At 37.1% G+C, this 26322-nt stretch overlaps 1 long non-coding RNA gene across 2 annotated transcripts in view; it reads right to left on the reverse strand.

Moving 5' to 3' along the window:
* The window catches only part of LOC147998008 (uncharacterized), a 40744-nt gene that overhangs the window by 5210 nt on the left and 9212 nt on the right, over positions 1–26322 (reverse strand). For both annotated transcript variants that reach the window (XR_015647310.1, XR_015647309.1), the window contains exon 2: positions 916–973. This is a non-coding gene — a long non-coding RNA (uncharacterized LOC147998008). The remainder of the gene's footprint in view (positions 1–915; positions 974–26322) is intronic.

Genomic DNA, 26322 nt, shown 5'->3' on the forward strand with positions numbered 1-26322 from the left:
ATGTTTATCAGTCAAACCTCAAACTCAATATGTTCATAATACAGGAGGGAGTCTATTTGACATTGTCATTTCTGAATTCTACATTCTTGACCTAGTTTGGCAGATTCTATGTTAATATTCCACTGAACCACCTAGCTGTAGGAGCCACCAAAAGTTTGTATATATAAATACACACAAACACACACATCTGGCACCAAAATGATATAAAATTGATGAACCTAAGAACTGCAATCGGCCAGGAATCATATATAGACATTTCCTGAGAGACACTGCTAGAGTATGTGAAATACAGAGGTAAATGATAGTGGCAAACCCATGAACTGAAAATGGACTTCTTGTTGGTAAATGTTGAGAAAGGATTACAAGATCTGAATGGGGCTTTAATCCCCACAAGGACAATGCCAATACACGAAACCATTCTGGTACTAAATCAATATTCAAAGACTGCTCATGGGCAGACCAATGTCTCCAACTGCAAATGTAGCAGAAGATGGCCTTCGTGACACCAATGAAAAAAGAGGCCCTTGGTCCTCCCTAGATTTGATTCCCAGTTCAATGGAATGTCAAGAGGCAGTAAGGGGGGTTATTGAAAAAGGGGAGGGGGACAGGTTAGGGCTCTTATGGACAGGAAACTGAGAAAGGAAATTACATTTGAAATGTAAATATAGAAGTATCCAATTAGAAACGCAATAAAAATTCCTAAAGAAATGATAGAATTAAAAGAAAAGAAAACTGTCAATGAATCACACATATTGACACAGAAATCTAAAGGGTAACTGTCAGGGAATGGTAATCAGAGAAATACTAGTGGAAAGACTGAGATGATGATGTCTGAACTAGATGCACATCTCTGTCCCAGATATCTTTGTCAGAAACAAAGTGCACTATAGGAATCCAAATCAAGGAGGAGTTTACCTTGAGATGACATGACGATACAATACTTGTTGTCCCTCCTTCCTCAGGACTATTTTTCCTGGGGAAAAAGAATGAAAGCCATTAGCTCTCAGAAAAACAACTGTAAACTTCCGAATACCTGACTTTTGGAATAAAGAAATTAATGAAAAACAACCTCTGACTTCCAGGAACCATAACAAGCAATGAAATTCAGATGCTACCGAGAGGCTCCCACCTCCTGAATCCCATATGGGGAAGGCTCAGATCAAGGCTATGTGTTCAGTGAACCCTCACAACCCCTACACAGCACTCCTTGTGCTTTCCCATGTACCACATATTTCTTCGTTTTTTAAACTAAAACTTCCTAGGCCAACTTCCTTCTCCCCATCTCTGATATCTACATCTTCTTTGATCTTCCTCACAAATAGCTGTTTACACTGAAATAAAGGCCAATTAATAAACCCTAGAGGTACTGAATGAATGTCTGAGAGGCAGTTGCAGTCTGGAAAACACTGTGACATCACAGGAGAAGCTAGGGATCTCCAGTATACAAGAGATTTTTCAGGGCCAGCCTAATGATGATGTCACTGAGAACTGCCATGGCCTACCTGCTAAAGAGCTTTCTTTATATTGACCAGATTCTAAGGTGACCTTTCCAGGTGTGTCTCCTTTGACACAGTGGACACATTTATGTAGAACATCACTCTAAAGCTAGACAGTTCTCTTTGCTTTATTAGTGGTTACATGCTCTAAATGGAGAAAGTTATTACGGGTTTCGCATGTGTAGAAAAGATCTAGGAACATGGGATGTAGGACAATCTTCTGGATTATAATTTTATTCCCAGTTCCATTCCTGTGACAAACAGTTCAATTTCCTAAGTTCTATCTGTTTCCCAAAGGCCATTGTTTCCCTACAGATATTTAATTGAGTGGAATTTGTATTTCATTTTCTAATTGTTCATTCCTTGATAGGGCACATTATAGATATTCCTGAATATGTACTCAAAAATTCTGTTTTGCAATTCTAGTTTTTTGCAATGATTTTCGCAACAAAGCTGCTCAAGCTAAAGAGTGAATGTAATAGTGTAAATATTGTGTTCCTACTTCAAGTGATAAACCCCCAAATTTTTATTTTATGCAAAAATTACCTGACATCAGTAAATCAAAGGACAGCATGGACTCTAGCATGCGGTTCTGTAGTCCCATTAGGTATCATTTCTGGAATATCTACCTTCCTGTGTTCCAAGTGTGAGACTTCAGGCTTTTGGATATTTTACCATGATTCTTTATTCAGGCCATACAAAAGATACAGGATGATGGGAAGGGAGAGGAATGCCTTGAGGCCCAGTAAAAGCTCAACTTAGATAGGCGCATAAGAACAGGAGGGAGTATATTTGGTATTGGCATTTGTGGATTCTCCATTCTTGACCTAGGACCTCAGAATCCATGTTAAAATTTCAACTAACTTCATAGATGTATAAGCCATCAAATATATGTACATATATATAAAAATAGATATAGATAAATAGATATAGATATATAGAGATAGAGAAGAGATAGAGCTAGAGACAGAGGCAAAGATAGATAGATAAATATATGCATAGATAGATAGATAGATAGATAGATAGATAGATAGATAGATAGATAGATAGATGGATAGATAGATAAATAGGTCAGACACCAAAACTAGATACGATTCAGATTAATAAAGCTAAGAAGTGCATGCTGCCAGTAACAGGTTATAGATCTTCCCTGAGAGACACAACTAGAGCATGTCAGTTACCGAATTGAATGCTAGTGGCAAACCAGAGAATTGTAAATGGACCTCTTGTTGATAAATTTTCAGAAAGGATTACAAGAGCTGAAGAGGCTATCAACCCCATCAGAACAATGAACAAGAACTTTCTGGTACTATACAGATAATCAAAGACTGTACATGGACAGACCTATTGCTCCAACTGCATATGTAGCAGAGGATGGCATTGGTGGACACCAAAGGAAGGAGAGGACCTTGGTCCTCCCTAGGTTTGACTCCCAGTTCAAGGATATGTCAAGGGAGAGTAATGGTGGTTTAAATGTCAAGGAATGGAAACATTTAGGTCTCTTATGGAGAGGAAACTGGGAAAGGAAATAACATTTAAATGTAGATATAGAAATATCCAAAAAATATTAAAATTAGCTTAAATTAAAAAAAATTATGAAAGAGATAAAAGTAAATAAAACTGCAAGGTAATCAGACATATTGATTCAGAAATCTAGAGGGACACTGTTAGGGAATGGTAGTCAGCATAACACTAGTGGAAAGACTGATATGATTAAGTCTGAACTAGAAGCATTTCTCCCTCCCAGATATCAGTGTCAGACACAAACTACAGTGTAGAAATCATGTACATGAAGGAGTTTACTCTGAGCTGAGGATACAATACTTGTCTTTCCCTTCCTCCTCAGGACTTTTTCCTTCTGGAAGAAAAAATAGAAGCCATGTGCTCTCAAAAAAAAAAAAAAAAAAAAAAAAAAAAAGGTGTACCCATCCCAACACCTGACTTTTGGAAAAATGAAATTAATGATAAAAAAAACCTCTGACTTTCAAGAACCATAACAAGCAAGGAAATCCAGTTGCTACTAAGAGGCTCCCACTTCCTGAATCCCATATGTGGAAGGCTCATGTGTTCAGTGAACCCTCACAAACCCTACACGGCACTCACTGCACTTTCCCATGTACCACATATTTTTTTCATTTTTTTCAAACTAAAACAGAGAGCCAACTTTCTTCTACTCATTTTTGTTATATACATCCTCTTTGTTCTCTTTCCCAAATGGCTGTTTGCACTGAAATAGAGGCCACTTAGTAATCCCTAGAGGTACTGCAGGAATATATGTGATGCAGTTTTTTGTGACATCACAAAATTAGGGCTCTCCAGGGTACAAGAAATTTTTCAGGGAGGGTCAAATGATGATGTCAGTGAGAACTGCCATGGCCTACCTCCTAAATAGCTTTCCTTACATTGACCAGATTCGAGTTTGCCTTTTCCAGGAATGTCTACTCTGACACAGTGGTAACATTTATGTACTACATCTCTCTACAGCTGGAAACTTCTCTTTGCTTCTTCAGTGGTTACAGGCTCTACATGGAGAAACTCAGTTAGGGGCTTGTATTGAGTAGAAAAGATCTAGGAACATGGGATGTAGGAGATTCTTTTGGATAATAATTCTATTCCCAGTTCCATTCCTCTGACAAACAGATCAATTTCCTATTTTTTCCCTGTTTCCCACAGGCCATTTTTTCTTTACAGATGTTTAATTGAGTGAATATTTATTTCATTTTCTAATTGTTCATTCCTTGAAAGGGGTCTTTATAGATATTCCTGAATGTGTACTCAAGTATTCTCTTTTCAAATTCCAGTTTTTTGGCAATGATTTTGGCAACAAACGTGGCTAAGCTATGAAGTGAATTTAACAGTGTAAATATTGTGTACCTACTTAAAATGATAAACTCCCAAATTTTTATTTTATGCAAAGAAATAACTGCCTGAGTAAATCAAAGGACAGCGTGGACTATGTAGTCCCATTAGATATGATCTCTGTAATATCAACCTTGTCGTGTTCCAAGGGTGAGATTTCAGGGTTTTGGATGTTATAAAATGATTCTTTCTTCACGCCAAAGATAAGATACAGGAGGATTGGCAGGGAGGGAAGAACTAGAGGTCCAATGAAACCTCAACTTCATTAGGGTCATAAGAATAGGAGCGAGTCTATTTGGCATTGCCGTTTGTGGATTCTACCTTCTTGACATACCTGCTCAGAATCCATGTTAAAATTGCACGTAATCTCATAGTTGTAGGAACCACCGATATATATATATATATATATAATCAGCCACCAAATCTAGATAACTAGATAAGATTGATGAACCTAAGAAGCACATTCTGTCAGGAACCAGATATAGATCTTCCCTAAGTGACACAAAAAGAGCATGTCAAATACAGAAGTGAATGTGTTGTTGCAAAAATATAAAAATAAAAAAGTTGTCTTATATCCCGCTATCTCTGGCACTGTAGTTTCCCAAGTCTCTGCTAGATATCTTGGTTGAATACATCACCACTCCTCAGCTGCCCAGTGTCTCTTATTGCCACACATGTTTTTACACTCAAAACTTCACATGAAAGAACACACAACACAATAATCTTTGACCCAATTGATAAGATATAGTAGCCCACATAAGCATACAAAGCCAGGTACGATCCATACCTTAGGGACAATAATAACAACCAGTAAATACACAGAGCAGTATCTTAAATTCACCTGCCATGGCTTCTCACCCTCTCCTCTTCCTGTCTCTCCTTTTTCCTCTAGTCTCTTCTACTTCCTTCAAACTTCATTCCTGCCCATACTTCCTTCTCTTCCAATGATAGGCCTGCTTCTATCCTGTACCTGCCCCTCACCTGTACTTCACAAATTTAATGTGAAAGCTGTTCTGTAGAATTCACCTGAGTTCTGAGTACAGGACAAGGCAGCTGTCCTTGGAGCAGTGGATTAGCATCAAAATACAGATAACTTTAGTGTAAACAACGTTTCCCCCTCTTTGTCCAGTTAAACAGACTTTTCATTTATATATATCAATTGAGTAAGATTATTACTATTCTACAATTTATAAAGCATTTGATATACTCAAAACCCAGTCTGTCACTATATCAGTTAGAAAGAGCATTTAGTTCTTCATTCCAGCTTCAGAAAGGCTTAAAATCTATATTATGTCTTGGCTAGCTTGTATACTATCTGATAACTATCCAGTAAAATATGTATATTCAGAGTTATACAGCCTGATAAGCAATGAGGCTATAATCAGTCTCCTACCCCGTCAGAAATCTGAGAGTGAATAAATATCTATACACATAGGATGTCTTAGAGGGCTTCTAGAACTGAGAGGTTGTAGAGACAAATCTCCAATAGCACAATCCCCTGTTAGCAACATGTGAGCTTAAGTCTTCAGCCTTCTGACACAAGATCAACTGACAGCCTATTGAAAGGCAGACTTGGAAGGGCTGATTACCCTGTATTGGCAGGGTTTATCCCTCAAATCCTCTGCATAATTTGTCCTTTTCTGGATAGTATTAATCTGCATATGAAACAGGCATTTTTTCCCAGTGACTGCCTAGCCACAAAGTATTGCCACATTTGGAGGTAGAGATGTTCAATTTCTTCATCAAATTTGCCAAAGGGGAACAGTTAGGAGAAGATATGACTCAACAAAAGATACATAATAACTTTAAATCTCAAATTTTGTGGATTTCTTACATTTTTGAAAAGCATCTATCTATCTAAGACAATCTGATCTGTTGTCTTTATATCTTAATTTTTTCTTGATAGTACTCTTACAAAGTCAGATGCATGACTTTAATATTTCAATCTTAACTCACAGGTTTAATCAACTCAGAAGTGTGTAATGACAAAAATAATAGAACTGGCTCTTGTAATTTTAATTTTTTTTCCAATTATTTCTATACCCAAACAAAGATAAGATTAAGCTTAGTTACCAAATACGATTATGACTGTATAACTAAATCTAGCTTATTCCTCCCTGCTAAATTTCAACCAATTTTCAATTCTTTATAAAAACATCTTTAGAATAACCACTTCCAGCCCCACCCCACAAATTCCAGGTAATTGAGACAACGGATCCACCATAACTTCTTCAAGTTGTACATGGGCGTTGAGATATCCTTAGGTGTAGGGGGTAGGAAAAATGAAACAAATGCGATAGCCGATATGTCCTGACTGGACCCAGCTGGAATTCACTGAAACCAGGATTCCAAGTAGGTACACTCTACAAAATACAACTCTCAGGAAAAAGGTTAAGAATCGATATATCTTTTGTTTGATTCTCCCGAACATATATTTGATAGCCGTCTACTGATATCAAACCTGATCAGTATGACTCTGTGAGGTTTCCAGAATCCTAATCACAATTTTTAAAAAGACAAGGACAAAATCTTTCTTCCAAAATACTCTGTTTCTTAATCTGAAACCAGAGAAGCTTGTATCTTGCACTCTCTCCCAGAGTAATAATATAAGCATAAAACTCAAAGTCACACCCATCCTGAAGATTAAACAATTTTTAAAAAAGGAATTTATGTATAAAATGAGCCTGATATAACTCAGTACTTGGTGATATCAGGAAATAAACCCAAAGTTCCCATGGAGCCCATGTTAAGAGAATTTGAACTTGCTATTGTCGTAAATATCAAAAGTAACCACAAATCATCGCTAAGCGTCATCAACGAGCCATATAGTGGGATAATTCATAAAACTAATCGAATACCTTCTATCAATTCTAATATCAATAAGAAAACTTCAAACCAGGACTTTTGCCCAAAATATCTCAGTCTGTTAAGCTCTCTACCTGAAGCCACAGATTTTTCTTTATCGTTAATAACTTCTACAATATATGTCTGCATTCACTTTCCCTGTTGTTACAGACATTTCATCAAAACTCTCTACTTGGTAGTGCCTAATTTTTCCCTAAGTTCTGAGCAGTAGATGAAAATCCCCACCTGATTCAGGTAATCTCTCTACTCTCTTCTTTCTTAAATAAAAGTTAATCACTTGTTAATAATACCTTAATAGAAGAAGTATCTTGTGTAACTAGGATTTCCACACAAAATTCCCCTGTGGAGCCTATGTTAAAAAGAAAATGTGTATCCTGAAAGACTTACTAAACAACTCTCATTAAAAAGCAGCTTTAATCTCTTAACTCTCTGAACTGCCATTACTTATCACACAGCAGGGGACCAACAGCCTGTCAGCCCTTGCTTCTTCCCCATTTTTGTTTTATATTCTGCTCTTAAGTTATCAAGAATTAATATGGCACAGGTGTCCTCTTACTTAGAAAATAAAAATGTTCTCTCAACTTTTTGATTACTAGTGGATTCTTGCCCATCACCTTGTTTTGCCATCTGTTGTTGTAAAAAAAAAAGAAAATTTGTCTTTTACCATGCTATCACTAGCACCGTAGTGTCCTAATATAATAGGTAGATATCTTGGTGAAAACACATCCCTACTCCCTGTCAGCCCAGTGTCCCTTGCCGCCACACACTTTCCTATACTCAATCCCTCACATAGAAGACACACATCACAAAAATTTTGACCCAATTGCTAAGATATAATTGCGCACTTAAATATACAAAGCCCTTTACCATCCATCCCTTAGGAACATTAATAATAACCTGTAAATACACAGACCATAATTGTTACCTCACCTGCCATGACTTCTCACCCTCTCCTCTTCCTATCTCCCCTTCTTCCTCCAGTCTCCTCCTCTTTCTTCAAACATCTCTCTCACCCATTCTTCCTTCTCCTCCAATGACCTCCTTCTTTACATGGTAAAGAAAAGTTCTTTACATAGTACAAGTAAAGAAAACAAATTACTCCCAAAGCATCCTTCTATCATGTACCTGCCCCACACCTGTACTTTACAAATTCAATGGGGAGGTGGTTTTGGTGAAGTCACCTGAGTTCTGAGTACATGAGTAGGCAGCTGTCCTTGGGGCAGTGGAATTAGCATCAAAATACAGATAACTTCAGGGCAAACCACAGCAAATAGCTTTGATATCCTAGTGAAATCTTTCAAGCCAAGTAAAACTGCAAATGTGATAATGTTCTAGTTTCTTCTCATGCTTGATGCTGAAAAGAGTGATAGTGTATGAGAAGAAATATTACATAGTACACGTAAAATAAACAAATTACTCCCAAGGCCAACAAGGCTCATAAGTAAGCAATTTGTTATAGAGTAACAAAGAGTAAGCAAAGTAGTTTTCTCATTCGGTTTCCCTTCACTGTAGGCAGCATTTTGAATTTACAGAGAAATGGTTGATATTGTATCATTTATCTTTAAACATACTCTAATAAGAATCTTTTCAAAAGCACAAATCTAAATATGTGTATAAAAATGTCATATCTACTTTAAATGATCAGAATGCACACCTGTGATTGTCAATCCTTATTAAATCCTATCAGGAACTGAGGCTAAACCTGTGACAGAAATCAGTCCTCAACAGTCCAGCATGTGTGACAGTCACACCATTAGCCTGTGCCACCATTGTTCTTGATCCCTGGCCTTAAAAAGTCCCTGTCTTTTCGAACTTCAAATTGTTCCCTAATTTTTTTTACATCAGAGGCAGTAGTTAAAACATGTTAGCCAGCCTAACAAACAATTTTATTTTTCCAAATGCTTTTTAAGGGTGCTGGTCGTCACTAATTATTCTACATTTCCTTTGGTGATGGTGGAAGCATTGGTCTTCCACAGAGGAAATTCCTAAAAGACCTCGACCACTATTATTGCAAATGCCAATGATGTTGCTCCCTGAGTGGTGGTAAGCTCCAGGAGGATTTTTATGTACTTCTTAGAATTAGAGAGATATGAGGGGAACAACCGAGCGAAATGCTGCATGAAGTTCTCAGTACAGTTGGTCCTTGGGGCTATGACTCACCAAAGAGCAATGAGGCTGTTCTAAAGAGTGGGGCATACCCCAGGATTTTTAAAATGTTGTGCCATTCCTCCTTCACAGCACTTGGCAATACTCCATGTCAGAACCAAATTTGAACCATGCTTTTACCCTGGATAGAATTTCAAATACTATACTGAATAGGGAGAGTGGGCAGCCTTACCTTGTCCTTCACTTTAATGAATTGTTTTAAGTTTCTTTATATTTAGCTTGATGGTCATTACAGGTTTCCTCTCCCTTGCTTTTACTATGTTTCTCCATAGGACTTGTATCCCTTATCACTCACACTCTTTTATCATGAAGTGGGGCTGGAATTGCTTTTTCTGCATCTAATGAGATTATCATGTAATTTTTCCTTCAGTTTCACTTATAGTGGATTATACTGATGGATTTTCAGAATTTAAACCATCCCAACCTCCGACTAGAAATTAAAAATTACACAGCATAACCTATGGAAGTACTCGCCTGCATACTCTAACAACCCCCCCCCCGAAAATAACAAAAACAACATGCAAACAAAAAAAATCATTCACCCTACAGAACAGATTTTATACTAACATACACACTCAAACATCCCACCCAAAAAAAACAAAAAAAAACCCAAAAAACCAAAATACATGCAAGCAAGAAAACCCTGCACCCACAACATCAAAATAGCATGAAGTTAATATCACTGGTCATTAATACCGTTAAGCATTAGTGGCCTCTATTCAACAACAAAAGGACAGAGGTTAAAATAGTGGATGTAAAAACAGGATCTGTCATTCTGTTGCATTCAAGAAGCACACTCCAGCAATTGAGATAGACATAACCTTAGACTAAGGTGTTGGAACATATTTTCCAAGAAATAAAACAAGAAACAAGATGGTGTAGCCACTCTAACATCCAGCAATCAGACTTCCAAACAAAAGTAATCAAAAGAGAAGGGGAAGGACACTTCATATTTATTAGAGGAAAAACCCACCAAAATGGCATCTCAATTCTGGATGTCTATATCCCAAAGACAAAAGTAGCAACATTGGTGAGAGAAATATTGCTGAAGCTCAAATATCACATCGAACCTCACACATTAATAGTGGGGGACATCAATGTCCCATCTCACCAAGGGCAGGTCATTGAGACAGAAACTAAAAATAAAACAATAAAAATAGAATATATAACTGCCAGGGGTTTCAATTAATCTGACCTCACTCATATCTACAGAATATTTCACATGAACACAAAAGTACACACTATCTTTTCTGTACCTCATGGAACATTATCCTGAACTGATCATGTTCACCCTCAATAAACAAGTTACAACAGACACAGAAAGACTGTGCTAACCATTGGATCTTCTCAGATCACCATGGATTTAAACTGGACTTCAACAATAACAAAAAGTCTATAAACTCATGGATATTCAATAGCTTGCAACTGAAGAACCACAAGTTCAGAGAAGACTTGAAAAAAAAAAGTTCCTAGAATTCAATGATAATGATGGCATATTGTCTCCAAACTTAAGGTACATAAGGAAAGCAGTGTAAGAGGAACGTGCACATGCAGCACAGAGCAATTTTATAAAGAAACTGGAGAGACCCCATACTAGCAGCTTCCCAGCACACATGAAATCTCTAGAATAAAAAGAAGCAAACACATATTAAAGGAGGGGATAGAAAGAAATGATCAGACTCAGGGTGAGAGTGATCCACCAGAAACAAAAAGAATACTAATATTAACAAAAACAAGAGCTAGTTCCTTGGGAAAATCAACCAGACAGACAAACCCTTAAATAGATAATGTAATACGAGGTAAGACAGCATCCAAATAACAAAATCAGAAATGAACAGGGAGACACATCGATAGACAAAGATGAAAGTCACAGAATCCTTAGGTCTCACTTCAAAAACCTGCTTTCTACAAAATTAGAATCTGTGAATTAAATGGATGTTTGTGTAGATGGATAACACTGACCACAGGTAAACTAAGGTAAGATAAACTATGTAAATAGCTGTACAACCCCTAAAAAGACACAAACAGTAATTGAAAGTTTAACCACTGAAAAATTCTCAGGGCCAGTTTCATTGAGCGCAGACTTCTACCAGATTTTCAAAGAATTCTCAACCTACTCCAAAACACAGAAACAGAAGGAAAATCACCAAACAGATTCCAGGACACCACTGTCGCCTTGACACCGAAATCACAAAATGACTCAACAAAGAAAGAATTTCAGACGAATTTTCTTTACAGACAATGGTGGAAAAAATACTAGGTAAAATGCTCAAAAACAAAATGAAAAGCATTTCAAACTGCCATTCAGTGCAATCATGTAAGCTTTCTCCTGAGGATGCAGGAGTGGATCAATCTATGAAAACCCATTAAAGTGATCCACCATATTAACAAACTTAACTGAAAAAAAAATTGTGCCCTCTGCACTTCAAATTAACGTGGGAGCTCCCCTTGGATTTAACTTTTTGGTAGTTGCATATCATAATATATATTTTTTTAATAAAATACATATATATTTTAATAAAGTAACATTAAATTGTTATATCCTAACATCATAATATATAACTAATATTAATATACTATGTTAATATTAACATGTATTTATACATTAAATTATTATATTAATAAGGTAAATATAATTAATATTAATATATTTTTTACTATATTAAATTAATATATATTGATATAATAATGTAACTGATATATTACATTAATATATCAAAAATAATATATTAATTATTAACATATTTAACATGATTTATTAATATTCACTATTACTCAATGGTGTGAAGGAGCAGAATTAAAGAAAGAAGGAAAAAATGCAAGACTATCTCTTAAATGCTGAAAATGCTTTTGACAAAATCCATCGTCGTTCCATATTTAAGGTCTCAGGGAGACCAGGGATGTCAGGCACATACCTAATGTAATAAAATACTAAAATAAATACAAAAAATATTACATAAAATGCAATATAGCAAGCCAACAGTTAATATCTAAATAAGGGGTAGGGAAGCAAAAGGCAATTCTACTAAATTGGAGAATGAGAACAGACTGCACACCTCGCAGCATCCTTTCAGTAAAGTCCTTAAATTCCCAGCTAGAGCAATAAGACAACCAAAGGAGGTCAAGGGGATGATATCGCAAAAGGAGAACTCAGTGTATCACCATTCACACATCATATAATAGTGAACATATGTGATCCAAAAGTTTTACCAGAAATGACCTACATATGAAAAACACCTTCAGCCAAGTGGATGGATGAAAAATTAAATGAAAATAATATGCCATGCAAATGACAGAGAGGCTGAGAAGAAATTATGGAAGACATGCCAATCACAATGGATATATATATATATATATATATATATATATATATATTATGAAATATAAATTAACTCTAACCTAGCACATCAGAAGCATTTCTGGTGTGAACTCCAAGTCTCTGAAAAGAGACACTGAGGAAGGTAGCAGAAGACAGAAAGACCTCTCATACTCACAGACGGGTAGGATTAAGAGAGTTAAAGAGGTCATCTTAATTTTGGGTGTAGATTCAAAGTTCCTATCTTGCAGTCAGGATGACATGGTTGCCAAGGTGCATGCAGGAGAAGAGGCAATCTTGCAGTCACATGTGGAGTCAAAGATGACATCATCTTGCTGTTTGGGTGTCACATGGTTGCTCATTGTGCACATGTGACATCATTGGCTGTGGAAGCAGGGTCAACATGAAACATCTCTGGCTTTCTACCATGCAGATGGTGTTACAATTTCTAAATCACATCAATCACCAAAAATAACCAGGGTAAAAACCTGTGACAGAGGGATGGCAGCCATTACTGGAGAAGGAAATGGCTTTGATGTCCCTAAGAAAAAACTGCTCATGCCATGGCCATTCAGGCAAAGCAAGCATAATGGGATGAGGAGATCTAGATTTAGAGACTGAATGTTTAATGTTTTCTTGGGAAATTTTAGCCTACTCACGACGGTTCACTGTTATCAGAAAATTTTTAAAGTGGAATAATATGCAGGTATGAGCAATAAGGACATTGTGAAGCTGCAGTTAACTAAGTGGAACAAGTTGAGAAACCTGAAACTCCTCTGGGTGAGATCATTGAAAACCTTGAGAAAAAGGAACACTGGGCATGGATCACTGAAGAAACAGATATCCACAGAAAATACAAGAGACATGACTGAGGAAGAAACAGCTGTATCTACTGGACTATGGAGCAATGGTTAGAGCCCCTACAAGGGGTGATCTCTATTAACAGAAAATTTGATTCAGAAATACTGTTGAGGAAAGCTTGTTGGAATTTCCAAACCCAATGACCCATAAAGAAAACACACAATTTGGTTATTATAATTATAATCTATAAACGTGTATTGGGTAGATCCAACGTTATCATAACTTATACTCCAACCATAAAACCCCTGCTACATGTGCATTCTTCAGGCCACATGGATTGTTTCCATCATTACTTCCTCCTCTTTTTCTTCAGTCCTCTCCCTTCCCCTCTTACCCTCTTCTGCCTCTCTACCTAACCCCACTGTCATACCTCCGGTACCAACTTTCCCCTCCGGCTATCTGTAATAGGCTCTAGCATTTACTGACCGGTTAAAATGGGAAGAAGTTTCATATGTGATCACCAGTGTCCATGATAGAGGGCTAGTTGGTGGGGGGAGACCTCCTTTGAGGAAGCAAATAAATATCAGGATACAAATTGCATTTGCTTGGGAAGAGCAAATCTGTATAATGCTATCAATATCTGTCCAGTGGATTGTGAGAAAATGGGGAATATTCTTCCTAAAGACCCAGCTATACTACACCTGGTCTTATATCTGAAAAGACCTCTGCCATGCAGAGAGTACATGTGCTCCATCATGTTCCTAGTGGATTTCTTCATAATGAACAGAAAATAGAAATAAGCCAGATGCCCCTCAACCAAACAGTGGCTACAGATAATTTAGTTTATTTACACTATGAAATACTATACACATATGAAAAATAAGGACCCCAGCTCTGAAAAAAAAAAAGAAAGAAAAATAAGGACATTGAGAAGCTGCGGTCAAGAAGATGGAGTGAGAAATTATTGTTCTGAATGAAGTAATTGAGACCCAAAATAACATGTATATATTCATTAAAAGAGGGTATTAGCCATTAAGTACAGAATTCACACACTAAGTTCTATGGAACCAAAGAGGATAAACAGTAAGAAAGGGCCAAGAAAAATGTTTGAATTTCACTCAGAAGGAGGAACAAAGTAATGAGAAGAGGCAGTTGGAAGGAAAGGATTGGGTGACTGAGGGGATGGGAAGGTAAATAGGGTTTGAGAGATGAGCAAGATGGACAGAGCGCCAAGAGAATAAACTGAAATCAGTGACTGTCCAGGGTTGGTACTATCTCTATGATTTGCCAGCAATCTGGGATGGGTGAGGATACCCTGGCGTCCATGAGGGTGACTTTAGCTGAGACTCGTAACAGTGGGGATACGGACACCGAAATGGTCAATTTCTGTAGCCACAGAGGACCCAAGGTGGAAGGATAAGGAACCAAACACATCCCCAAAATTTTGACCCAGAAATTGCCCCCTCTATAAGAGACACACGGAGAGAGATGGAAGAGGAAATGAGGAAATGGCCAAAGGAAAAGTGGCCGGATGTGAGACTTATCCTATGGGCAGACGGCAAACACTGACATTATTAATGGTCCTTTCTTATGTTTGCAGACGGCAGTGTAGCATTATTGTCCTCTGCAAGGCTCCAACGAGCAGCCGACTGATACAGATGCACAGGCACAGGGCTTGATATCAGACAGTGCTCAGTGAGTCTCACTAAAGAGCTGAGGGAAGGACTGAGAGAGGTAGAGGAGCACAATGGTTCTCACATGAGTTCAGTAAACCCGTCGCCTGTCTGTGGATCCTGTTCTCTTACACGGGCTGCGTTTTCAGGACCTAGTGGGAGACGATGAGTCTAGTCCTGCAGAGACTTTATGTGCCAGGAGACGGGGTGTACCCAGAGGGGTCCTCTACTCAATAAGAGTAGAAGGGGAGAGAATAGGAGGAAGAACTGTAAATGGTGGGTGCCTGGAGGAGTCTGGTGACAGGGCAGAATTCAGAATGTTACCTGGTGAATATATACAACCATTCTAACAAGGGGCCAAGGCATGACATCATGGGGGTGGGGCATGACATCATAGGGGTGGGGGAATGACATCATAGTGGTCGAGGCATGATATCCTGAAGCCAAAGAGAAAATAGATGAAACTAGAAAAAAATCAGCCCAAGAGGGAAATGAGACCTAGAGACACAAACATGGCAGGCGTTTACCTATGCATGGTATCGGCTGTGAGATAAATCATATTCCATCTACAATCCACAAATGCAGAGAGGACAAAGGAAAGGAGAAGGCACCTTGAGAAGAAAAGCATCGACCTATCTGAAAGGAAAAACTGGAACAGGTTCTGTGAGTGAGTGAGTGCGACTGAGGACAGGAGCAGAAGTTCAGAGGGGAAGATGGAGGGATAGCGGGGTGTAGAGAGAACCGGCCAGAAATAGAGGACATACGGGTTAATGCAGAAACTCCATGGAAGCACTGGTTAATTCATGATGTCTAGAGGGCCACGTTCCTGAGGATTTATTCTGACAGAGAATGCAGAACATGAACTTGCAATCCTTTGAAATCGAGCAAGTAGGACCTCAGGGTTGGGTATGGGGCACATTCAGTGGAGTCGATTTCTGAGTAGGTAAAATGGAGATCACTGAAAAACAGACCGATGCTGGGTCAGAGATTATAAAGATATAGCAATAGAGGACTTCCTGGTACCTTAGGCCTGCAACTGATGTAAGTGCACACAAAAACACCTTCCTGCTCTCCAAGGTTCGTTTAGCCCTTTTGACCCTGAGTAAATTATATGCACACAACCATAGCGTGTCCCTGAATACCTTCTCACAGAGCTGTGACACTGAAATCCTTGGAAGACACCAAAATTCACTTGCACGCAGACCAATATTCTGCTGACTAACTGTTTCCTGGGTCCACTTCATCCTTTCACACGTTTTATGCACCTGGACACTCTAGGTAGGAGACAAGAGATGAGTGTGTGTGTGTGTGAGTGTGTGTGTGTGTGTGTGTATGTGTGTGTGTGTACATAAGTGTGTTTGTGTGTGTGTCTGTCTGTGTCTCTGTGTGTATCTGTATATTGGTTATCGTCTCTGTGTCTGTGCTTCTGTATATTTGTGTGTATACGTGTGTGTGTCTGTGTGTTTGTGTCTGTGTATGTGTGTCTGTGTCTGTGTGTTTGTCTGTGACTGTCAGTCTCTCTGTGTGAATGTCTGTTTGTCTAACTGTCTATGTCTCTTTCTGTGTGTCTCTGTGTATCTGTGTGTGTGTACATGCATATGTGTCTGTGTGTGTTTGTGTGTTTGTGTATATGTTGTGTGTGTTAGCCATGCATAAGCTAACCATCCTCACACAGAATGTCTGGATTGCTTTTCTTTATAGAATGTTGGCGAATCTTTCTCTTGTCCTAAAAGACCACTCTGGTTCTCAACTCTCTCTGTGAAGCCATGACAGTTTGAGTGATTTTCATGTGAGAGGAGTCTGTCCTATTGAAAATTGCTTTTCTGGATACAATATCACTTAAAAAAAACACATCTCAATATTTATTTTCCTTATAACGTGATCCCTCGAGGGGATTTTTCCATCATCATTATCATCATCATCATCATCATCATCATCCTCCTCATCATCATCATCATCATCACTTATATTATTATTACAGGACTATTCCATTATATTGTTATCTGTGTTGTTACCAGTGTGCTAAAGTTCATTGATGGCAGAAAGAAAGATTTTGTTTCATGTGGGTCATGGACAGCCACGATTTTGTTCTTGGAACTGAAAGATTTATTTGCATGCTCCCATGAGTAAATACATGCAAGTACAGAAAGTTCCTTGGTCTTCTACATGAGATTGACATCCTCACATAGTCCTCAGATCTACATGAGAAACAGAGAATTTAGATGGGCAATGAAAAGTATGGTGATCAAAAACCAAGTTGGGGAGAAATAAGACAGTTTTCCACAATGTTTCAGGCTTTGGGGATTGGTAGACATTACACAACCATCTTATTATTCATAGCAGAAATAGTCAAAATTAATAAAGGCAGAAATTTTAACAACATATTTATGCTGGCTAATTTAAATTCCCATATTTCATCTGTGGAACATTATATATTCTCTTTCAGGTTCTTCTTGAAATTATTTGAAGAAGTGAAAACTGGTATGTGTTTATCTGTGCACATTCATAAAGCATCACCGTTGCTCTAGTGATGAACAGACTGCACAACTGTCAAGAGACAGACTGACTTTCTTGCCAAAGAAAAAAATCTTCACCTTCATGGAGGCAGTTTCATTCTTAGGTGCAGAAGTTTAAAATCCCCTGAGAATGCTTCCTACAGGTACCATTTCCTGTATATTGTAATATCCTAGAAAATGGGTTTCTTTTTGCATTTTATTTCAAGTGTTAAGATCTACAAACAAGTTTTGAGTGCATGTACTATTTGTAGATGTTGTCTTTTTTCTTTCCTATAGATGGATTCTGGTTTGTGGACTTTCAGGCATTTTCTGATCCATCTCTCACAGCAGGGGCTGCAAATGAGATGAGTCTTCATCAGGAATAAAGGAAAGAAGAAAGGTAAGGTAATAGATGATGCCCTTATGTATTTAACCCCTCTGAGTTTGAGATGGCTGTTGTCATCAACCTGTATATCTAAACTTTAACTTTGAAACAAAGTACACTCACATGAGTTTAAGCCTTTGTACTTTTCATTGTGTAAATATATGCAATAAAGAGAGCTTTCAAAGTAATAAAGTTGTGTGATGTGTGTTACTCATTTAACAGATGCCCTTGTATAAATTAAAAGAATATATAAATGCTTTACCTTCATGTTGAAGGTAATGAAGACAGTGTCTCTTCTAAAAGTATATGTAGGAATTTTGACAACTATTAAATTAAATATGTTCATATCTTGACAAAACACCAACCACAATTGCTTATGGGATACTTCCTATACTTACTCAGTGTTTTTTCCTAAATATTGACTTTAAAATGCAGTTAGCAGAATTGATATTGAGGAGGATGGAGGGAGAGAGGAAACTGAATGAGAGGGGAGGTTGGGAAGGGAGTGGCCTTTGCAGGAATTAGGTATAGGGAAAGCAGGGAAATGAGAATGGAAGATAACCTCATACTAATACTGTCCAAACTCTTCCACAAAATTGAAACAGATGGAGCACAACCACATTCCTTATATGAATCCACAATTACTCTTATACCTAGCCCACACAAAGACTCAGCACAGAAAGAGGACTTCAGACCAATTTCCCTTAGGGATATTGATGAAAAAATTCTCAATAAAATTCTTGCAATCCGAATATTACAACACATCAAAAAAATCATCCATCATGATCAAGTAGACTTGAACCAAGGGATGGAAGGATGGTTTAATATAGGAAAATTCATAAATGTAATCCATCATGCAAACAAACTCAAAGATAAGGAGCACAAGGTCATTTCATTAGATGGTGAGAAAGCATTTGACAAAATTCAACAACCCATGCGAATAAAAGTCCTGGCAAAATCACGAACTGAAGGCTCATATCAAAATAGAGTGTAAGAAATATACAGGAAACCTGTAGCTAACATCAAACTAAATGGAAAGAAACTTGAAGCAATCCCACTAAAATCAGGGACTAGACAAGGCTGCCCACTCTCTCCCTACTCATTCAAAACAGGACTCCATGTTATAGTCAGAGAAACCAGACCACAAGGGGGTCAAACTGACCCAAATTGGAAGGCAAGATATCAAAATATCACCATTTGCAGATGATATGATAGTATATACTTAAGTGACCCAAAAGTACCACCAGAGAACTTCTTAACCTGATAAATAACTTCATCAAAGTGTCAGGGTATAAAATTAACTCAAACATACCAGTAGCCTTCCTCTCCTCAATGGATAAACAGGCTGAGAAAGAAAATATTGAAATCACACACTTCACAATAGTCCCAAATAATATAAAATATCTTGGTTTAAGTTTATTCAAGCAAGTGAATGATCTGTATGACAAAAGATCAAGTATCTGAAGAAAGAAATTGAGTACTATCTCAGAAGATAGAAAGAGCTTACATGCTCATGGATTGACAGGATTAATATAGTAAAGATGACCATTTTGCCATTCAATTTAATAATACACATTCAATGCAATCTCCATCAAAATTCCTACTCACTTCTTTAATAGAGATAAAAAGAGAAATTTCCAAATTTATTTAGAATAAGAAAAAACTAGAAGAGATTAAACTATCCTCCACAAGAAAAGAACTTCTGGGGGAATCATCACCCCTGAACTCAAGCAGTATTCCAGAGCAATAGTGATAAATACTGCATGGTATTGGTAAAGACACAGATGGATAGACCAGTGGAATAGAAGTGAAGACACAGAAATGAACCCACACACCTATCATTTGATATTTGGAAAAGTAGATAAAAACCATTCAAAGGCAGAAACATAGCATTTTCCAAAAATAATTCTGGTTCAACTGGAAATCAGCATGAAGAAGAATGCAAATTATCTCATTTTTATAACCATGTACAAAGCCTAAGTCAAAGTGAATCAAGGACCTACACATCAAACCAGAGAGAGAGGAGAAGGAGAAGAAGAAGAAGAAGAAGAAGAAGAAGAAGAAGAAGAAGAAGAAGAAGAAGAAGAAGAAGAAGAAGAAGAAGAAGAAGAAGAAGAAGAGGAGGAGGAGGAGGAGGAGGAGGAGGAGGAGGAGGAGGAGGAGGAGGAGGAGGAGGAGGAAGGAGAACAGGAAGAAGAAGAGATTGAGGAGGAGGAAGAAGAGCAGGAAGAAGCAGAAGAGGAAGAAGAAGGAGGAGGAACAGGAGGAAGACAAGGAGGAGGAGACGGAGGAGGAGGAGATGAAGATGAAGAAGGAGAAGAAGGAGAAGAAGAAGAAGAAGTAGAAGAAGAAGAAGAAGAAGAAGAAGAAGAAGAAGAAGAAGAAGAAGAAGAAGAAGAGGAAGAAGGAATTTAAACAGAAAGAGAACTAAACTTCCATTCTTCCCCATTCCCTCTCTTCCTCAGCTGTTGTTTAGGCAGTTGTGTTAGTGAGACGTTAACAGTGTAATTTCTGGTGTTACTTTGAGACACCAACTCATAGTAAATTTTAGTCTCTTAAAATCTTCTTGCATGAAGTAAGACACCCATGGCTACATCATTCTCTATTCTCCAGCACTTCACTTAGTTCCTTTGAATAGGCAGTGTCAATATTATATAGGGTCTTTTCAGATAGATGTAAGTATTTTGAGTTCTGGAGGGCCACAATTGTATCATGCTCAGTGGACAGCACCTCACAGATCTCCTTACCCATTAATAAGCCCTTGAAAGTACCCAAGGCCTGCATATCACCTTATCTCTAATTTGGAAGTTATCTCCATTGGATAATCATGTGAAAATGAAAACTTAGTTTTCTCCAAGGGAATATCACTGGGTACACAAACTAATTTTAAGGGTAGACTGCGTATAAAGCACTAAGGGAACTGAACATCATCTTTGGAGGATCCTTGTCTCATAATGGGTCAGGACTTTTTCTTCAGAATGTCTTTTTCATTTTGTTTTATGTTTATTTATCTATTAATTTTTGCTCTGTATGTTTTGTGTATATATTTTTCCTGGTTTTATGTTTCCATGGAATTCCAGAGTGTGTGAATGGAAGTCTGGGTCTGCGTGTCTGTATCTGATTCTTGAACCTTGTTTTGGCTCTTTTCTATATGCTTGTTTTGTTCTACTCCTATTCATTAACTTTCATTTTATTTTTATCCCTTAGATGATGGTTTGTTTTGAGAGTCAGAAGGATGTAGATACAGATGACAGGAGAGGAATAGAAGAGGGGAATAGAGGGTAGAGTAATCATAATTCAAATATATTGCATGAAAAAGTCTAATTTTAAGAAAAGAATTTTAAAAACATACTTTCTGGGGCCTGTCTGCCCCCTTTTCTCAAAATCCTTACTAGTTTCATATAAAAAGTTAATGAAAATATTTTAAATCTTTTCCAAGGCAAAGAAAATTGTTTGTTTACATCTGATCTGGAACTGCCACTATGGGAGTGAAGCTTCTGTAGAGTTGCAATAATGCAGTAGGAGAGTCTATAAATGCTTTCAGAGAAATCAATCCACTGAGGTTCAGCGGGAGTTTCACATGATTGATGTTACAAATTTTCAATGGGAAGATATACATTTTCGATACTTCAGTTTTCATGAAATTCTTCAAGATCAAATTACAAGTAGTATGGAATACAATCATAAAATAGGTTTGTTCCTTTGAAAATTTCAAAATTACCCCAAATAATACTTAAATATCATTAATAAATCAGAACATATTGTATCCTAAACCCATATAAACATTACAATTATGAAATAGAAGTAGATGCGTATTTGTGGATAAAAGCTGTTTCTGGAGAGGCACTATTTTATGTCTGTAATAATTTCACTTCATTGGTAGATGGGTTAAATCAAAGTCTGATAATGAAGACCTTGCTGTAAAAGACCATTCTCTCACTAAGGGACTCTAAAACCCTGTTGTATAGAGTGCTAGCATTTCAATGTATCTCTTAATGACCCCCATTGGTTAGATGTGCCATATTTCCTGTATTCATTGCTCTGTGGAAGATCATCTGGGTTCTTTCAGCTTCTGGCTATTATAAATAAGGCTACTATGAACATAGTGGTGCTCATGTCTTTGTTATATATTGGGGCATCTTTTGGGTATATGCCCAAGATAGGTGTAGCTGTGTCTTCAGATAACTCAATGTCCAATTTTCTGAGGAACCTCTACACTGATTTCCAGAATGGTTATATCAGTCTGCAATCCCACCAACAATGGAGGAGTGTTCCTCTTTCTCCACATCCTCTCCAGCATTTGCTCTCACCTGAGTTTTTGATCTTAGACATTCTCATTGGTGTGAGGTGGAATATCAGGGTTGTTTTGATTTGAATTTCCCTTATACTATAGTTGTTGAATATTTCTTTAGGTATTTCTCTGCCAATTGATATTCTTCAGCTGTGAATTCTCTGTTTTGCTTTGAACCCCATTTTTCAAATGGTTATTTGTCTCCCTGTAGTCTCACTTCATGTGTTCTTTGTATATTTTGGATATAAGCTGTCTATCAGTTGTAGGATTGGTAAAGATCTTTTTCCAATCTATTGGTTTCCATTTTGTCCTAACAACAGTGTCCTGTACCTTACAGAAGTTTTTCAGTTTTTTTAAGATCACATTTGTTGATTCTTCATCTTAGAACATGAGCCTTTGGTGTTTTGTTCAGAAAATTTTCTCCAGTGCCCATGTGTTTGAGATGTTTCCACACTTTGTCTTCTATTTGTTGGAGAGTATCTGGTTTGAAGTGGAGGTCCTTGATCCAGTTGTACTTATGCTTTCTACAGGGCAGTAAGAATGGATCGATCTGCATTCTTTTACATACTGACCCACAGTTGAACCAGCACCACATGCTGAAAATGCTGTCTTTTTTTCCATTGGATGGTTTTGACTTCTTTCTCAAAAATTAAGTGACCATGGTTGTAGGCGTTCATTTCTGGGTCTTCAATTCTATTCGACTGGTTTATTTGCCTGCCTCTGTCACAACGCCATACAGTTTTTTTTTTTTTTTTTTTTTTTTTTTTTTTTTTTTTTTTTTTTTTTTTTTTATCACTGTTGCCCTGTAATACTGCTTGAGTTTAGGGATAGTGATTCCCATGGAAGTCCTTTTATTGTTGAGGACAGTTTTAGCTATTCTGTGTTTTTTTTTATTCCAGATGAATTAATGAATGTTCTGTCTAAATCTTTGACGAATTGGATTGGAATTTTGATGGGGATTGGAATGAATATGTAGGTTGCGTTTGATATAATGGCCATTTTTACTGTATTAATCCTGCCAGTCCATGAACATGGGAGATCTTTCCATCTTCTGAAATCTCCTTCACTTTCTTCAGAGACTTGAGGTTCTGCTCATATGCTCATATTTTTTACTTACTTGGATAATGTCACCCCAAGACATTTTATATTATTTGGTGCTATTGTGAAGGGTGTCATATCCCTACTTTCTTTCTCTGCTTGTTTAGCTTTGTGCAGAGTTATTTTTATACTCAGCCACTTTGCTGAAATTGTTCATCAGGCTTAGTAATTCTCTTGTGGAATGTTTGAGGTCACTAAGTATACAATCATATCAACTACAAACAGTGCTATTTTAACTTCTTCTTTTCCAATCTATATCCCTTTGACCTCCTTCAGTGTCTGCTTGCTCTGACTAAGATGTCTAGAACTATATTGAATAAGTTGTGAGAGAGTGGGCACCCTTGTTCAGTCCCTGATTTCAGTGTGATTGCTTTAAGTTTCTCTCCACTTAGTTTAATGTTAGTTACGGATTTGCTGTATATGTTTAGGTGTGGGCCTTAAATTCCTGTGCTTTCCAGGACTTTTTTCATGAAGTGATGTTGAATTTTGTCAAAATCTTTCTCAGCATCTAATGAAAGGATCATGTGGTTTTTATCTTGGAGTTTATATAGTGAATTATGTTGTTTATTTTCTGTATATTAAAGTATCCCTGCAAGCCTGGGATGAATCCTACTTAAACATAGTAGATGATTGTTTAATGTGTTGTATGAATATGTTTGCCAGAATTTTATTGAGTATTTTTGTGTTGATATTGATAAGATAAATTGGTCTGAGTTATCTTTCTTTGTTGAGTCTTTCTTTGTTTTAGTTATAAGAGAAATTGTGACTTCATGAAAGCAGTTTGGTAGTACTCCATCTGTTTCAATTTTATGGAATAGTTTGGACAGTATTGTTATGAATTTTTCAATGAATTTTGGATGGATTTCTGCACTAAACCCATCTGATCCTGGACTCTTTTTTGGGTGGAAGAGTTTTGATGATTGCTTGTATTCCTTTGGGAGTTATGGGTTGTTTAAATGGTTTATCTTTTCCTGATTTAGGTTTGGTATCTTGTATTTGTTTGGAAAATTGTCTTTTTTTTTTCCAGATTTTCAAGTTTTTTGAACCTAGGCTTTTGTAGTACAGTAATTTTTTTAATTTCCTCTGATTCTGCTGTTCTGTCTCCCTTTTTAATATTTGATTTTGTTAATTTGGACACACTCTCTGTATCCTCTGCTTAGTCTAGCTATGGGTTAATATATCCTGTTGATTTTTTCAGAGAATCGGGTATTGGTTCTGTTGATTCTTTGTATGGTCCCTTTTTTTCTACTTGGTTGATTACAGCCCTGAGTTTGATTATTTTCTGCCTTCTACTACTCCTGCATGTATTTGCTTCTTTTTGTTCTAGAGCTTTTAGGTGTGCTGTCAAGCTGCTGATGTATGCTCTCTCCTGTTTCTTTCTGCAGGCACTCAGAGCTATGAGTTTTCCTCTTAGCACAGCTTTCATTGTGTTCCAAGAGTTTGGGTGTGTTGTACCTTCATTTTCATTGAATTCTAAGAAGTCTTTAATTTCTTCCTTTATTTCTTCCTTGACCAAGTTATCATTGAGTAAAAAAATTGTTTAACGTCCATGTATATGTGGGCGTTCTTTCCTAATTTTTATTGAAGAACAGCTTTAGCCCATGGTGGTCTGATAGGATGCGTTGGATTATTTCTATCTTTCTGTATGCTTTGAGGCCTGCTTTTTGACTGATTATATGATTAATGTTGGAGAAAGTGCCAGGAGGCTGTGAGAAGAAGGTTTATCTTTCTGTTTTAGGATAGAATGTTCTGTAAATATCTGTTAAGTCCATTTGGTTTATACCTTCTGCTAGTCTGTCTATATCTCTGTTTAATTTCTGCTTCTGTGATCTGTCCAGTGATGAGAATGGGGTGTTGTAATCTTATACTATTATTTTTTGCGGTGCAATATGTGCTTTGATCTTTAGTAAGGTTTCTTATGTGTATGTAGGAGCCCTTGTATTTGGAGCATAGACATTTATGATTTTGAGTTCATCTTGGTGGATTTTTCCCTTGACGAATATGAAGTGTCCTTCCTTATGCTTTTTGATGACTTTTGGTTGAAAGTCGATTTTATATATTCTTCAGATCATTTGCTTGGAAAATTGTTTTCCAGCCTTTTACTCTGATGTAGTGTCTGTCTTTGTCTCTGAAGTGTGTTTCCTGTAGTGCAAAATGCTGGGTCCTCATTACATATTGTGTATCAATCTGTGTATTTTTAGTGAGGAATTGAGTCTATTGATGTTGGAGATATTAAGGAATAGTGATGGTCACTTTCTGTTATTTTCATAATTGGAGGTTAGTTTATGTTTGTGTGCTTCTCTTCTCTATGTGTTGTTGTGAAAAGACTAATTTCTTGCTTTATCTATGGTTTTACTTGAATCCTTGTGTTCGGTCTTGCCAGTTAGTGTCCTTTATAAGACTAGATATGTAGAAAGGTATTGTGTAAATTTCGTTTTGTCATGGGATATCTTGGATTCCCCGTCTTTGTTAATTGAGAGTTTTGATGGATACAGTACCCTGGGATGGTGTTTTTATTCTCTTAGTGTCTGTATGACATCTGTCTATGATCTTCTGACTTTCATAGTATCTGAAAAGAATTCTGATTTAATTCTGATAACTTTGCCTTTATATATTACTTGACCTTTTTCCTTACAGTTTTTAACATTTTTATTTGTTTTGTGCATTTGGTGTTTTGACTATTATGTGATGGGAGAATATCCTTTTCTGGTCCAATCTATTTGGAGTTCTGTAGGCTTTGTGTATGTTTATGGGCATCTCTTTCTTTAGATTAGGGAAGTTTTACTCTATAATTTTGTTGAAGATATTACTGTCCCTTGATGTTGACAGTCTTCACTTTCTTCTATACCTGTTAAGACTAGGTTTGATCTTCTCATT

Source organism: Rattus norvegicus, chromosome Y (genome assembly GCF_021556685.1).
Source record: "Rattus norvegicus strain SHRSP/BbbUtx chromosome Y, alternate assembly SHRSP_T2T, whole genome shotgun sequence".
Lineage (NCBI taxonomy): Eukaryota > Metazoa > Chordata > Mammalia > Rodentia > Muridae > Rattus > Rattus norvegicus.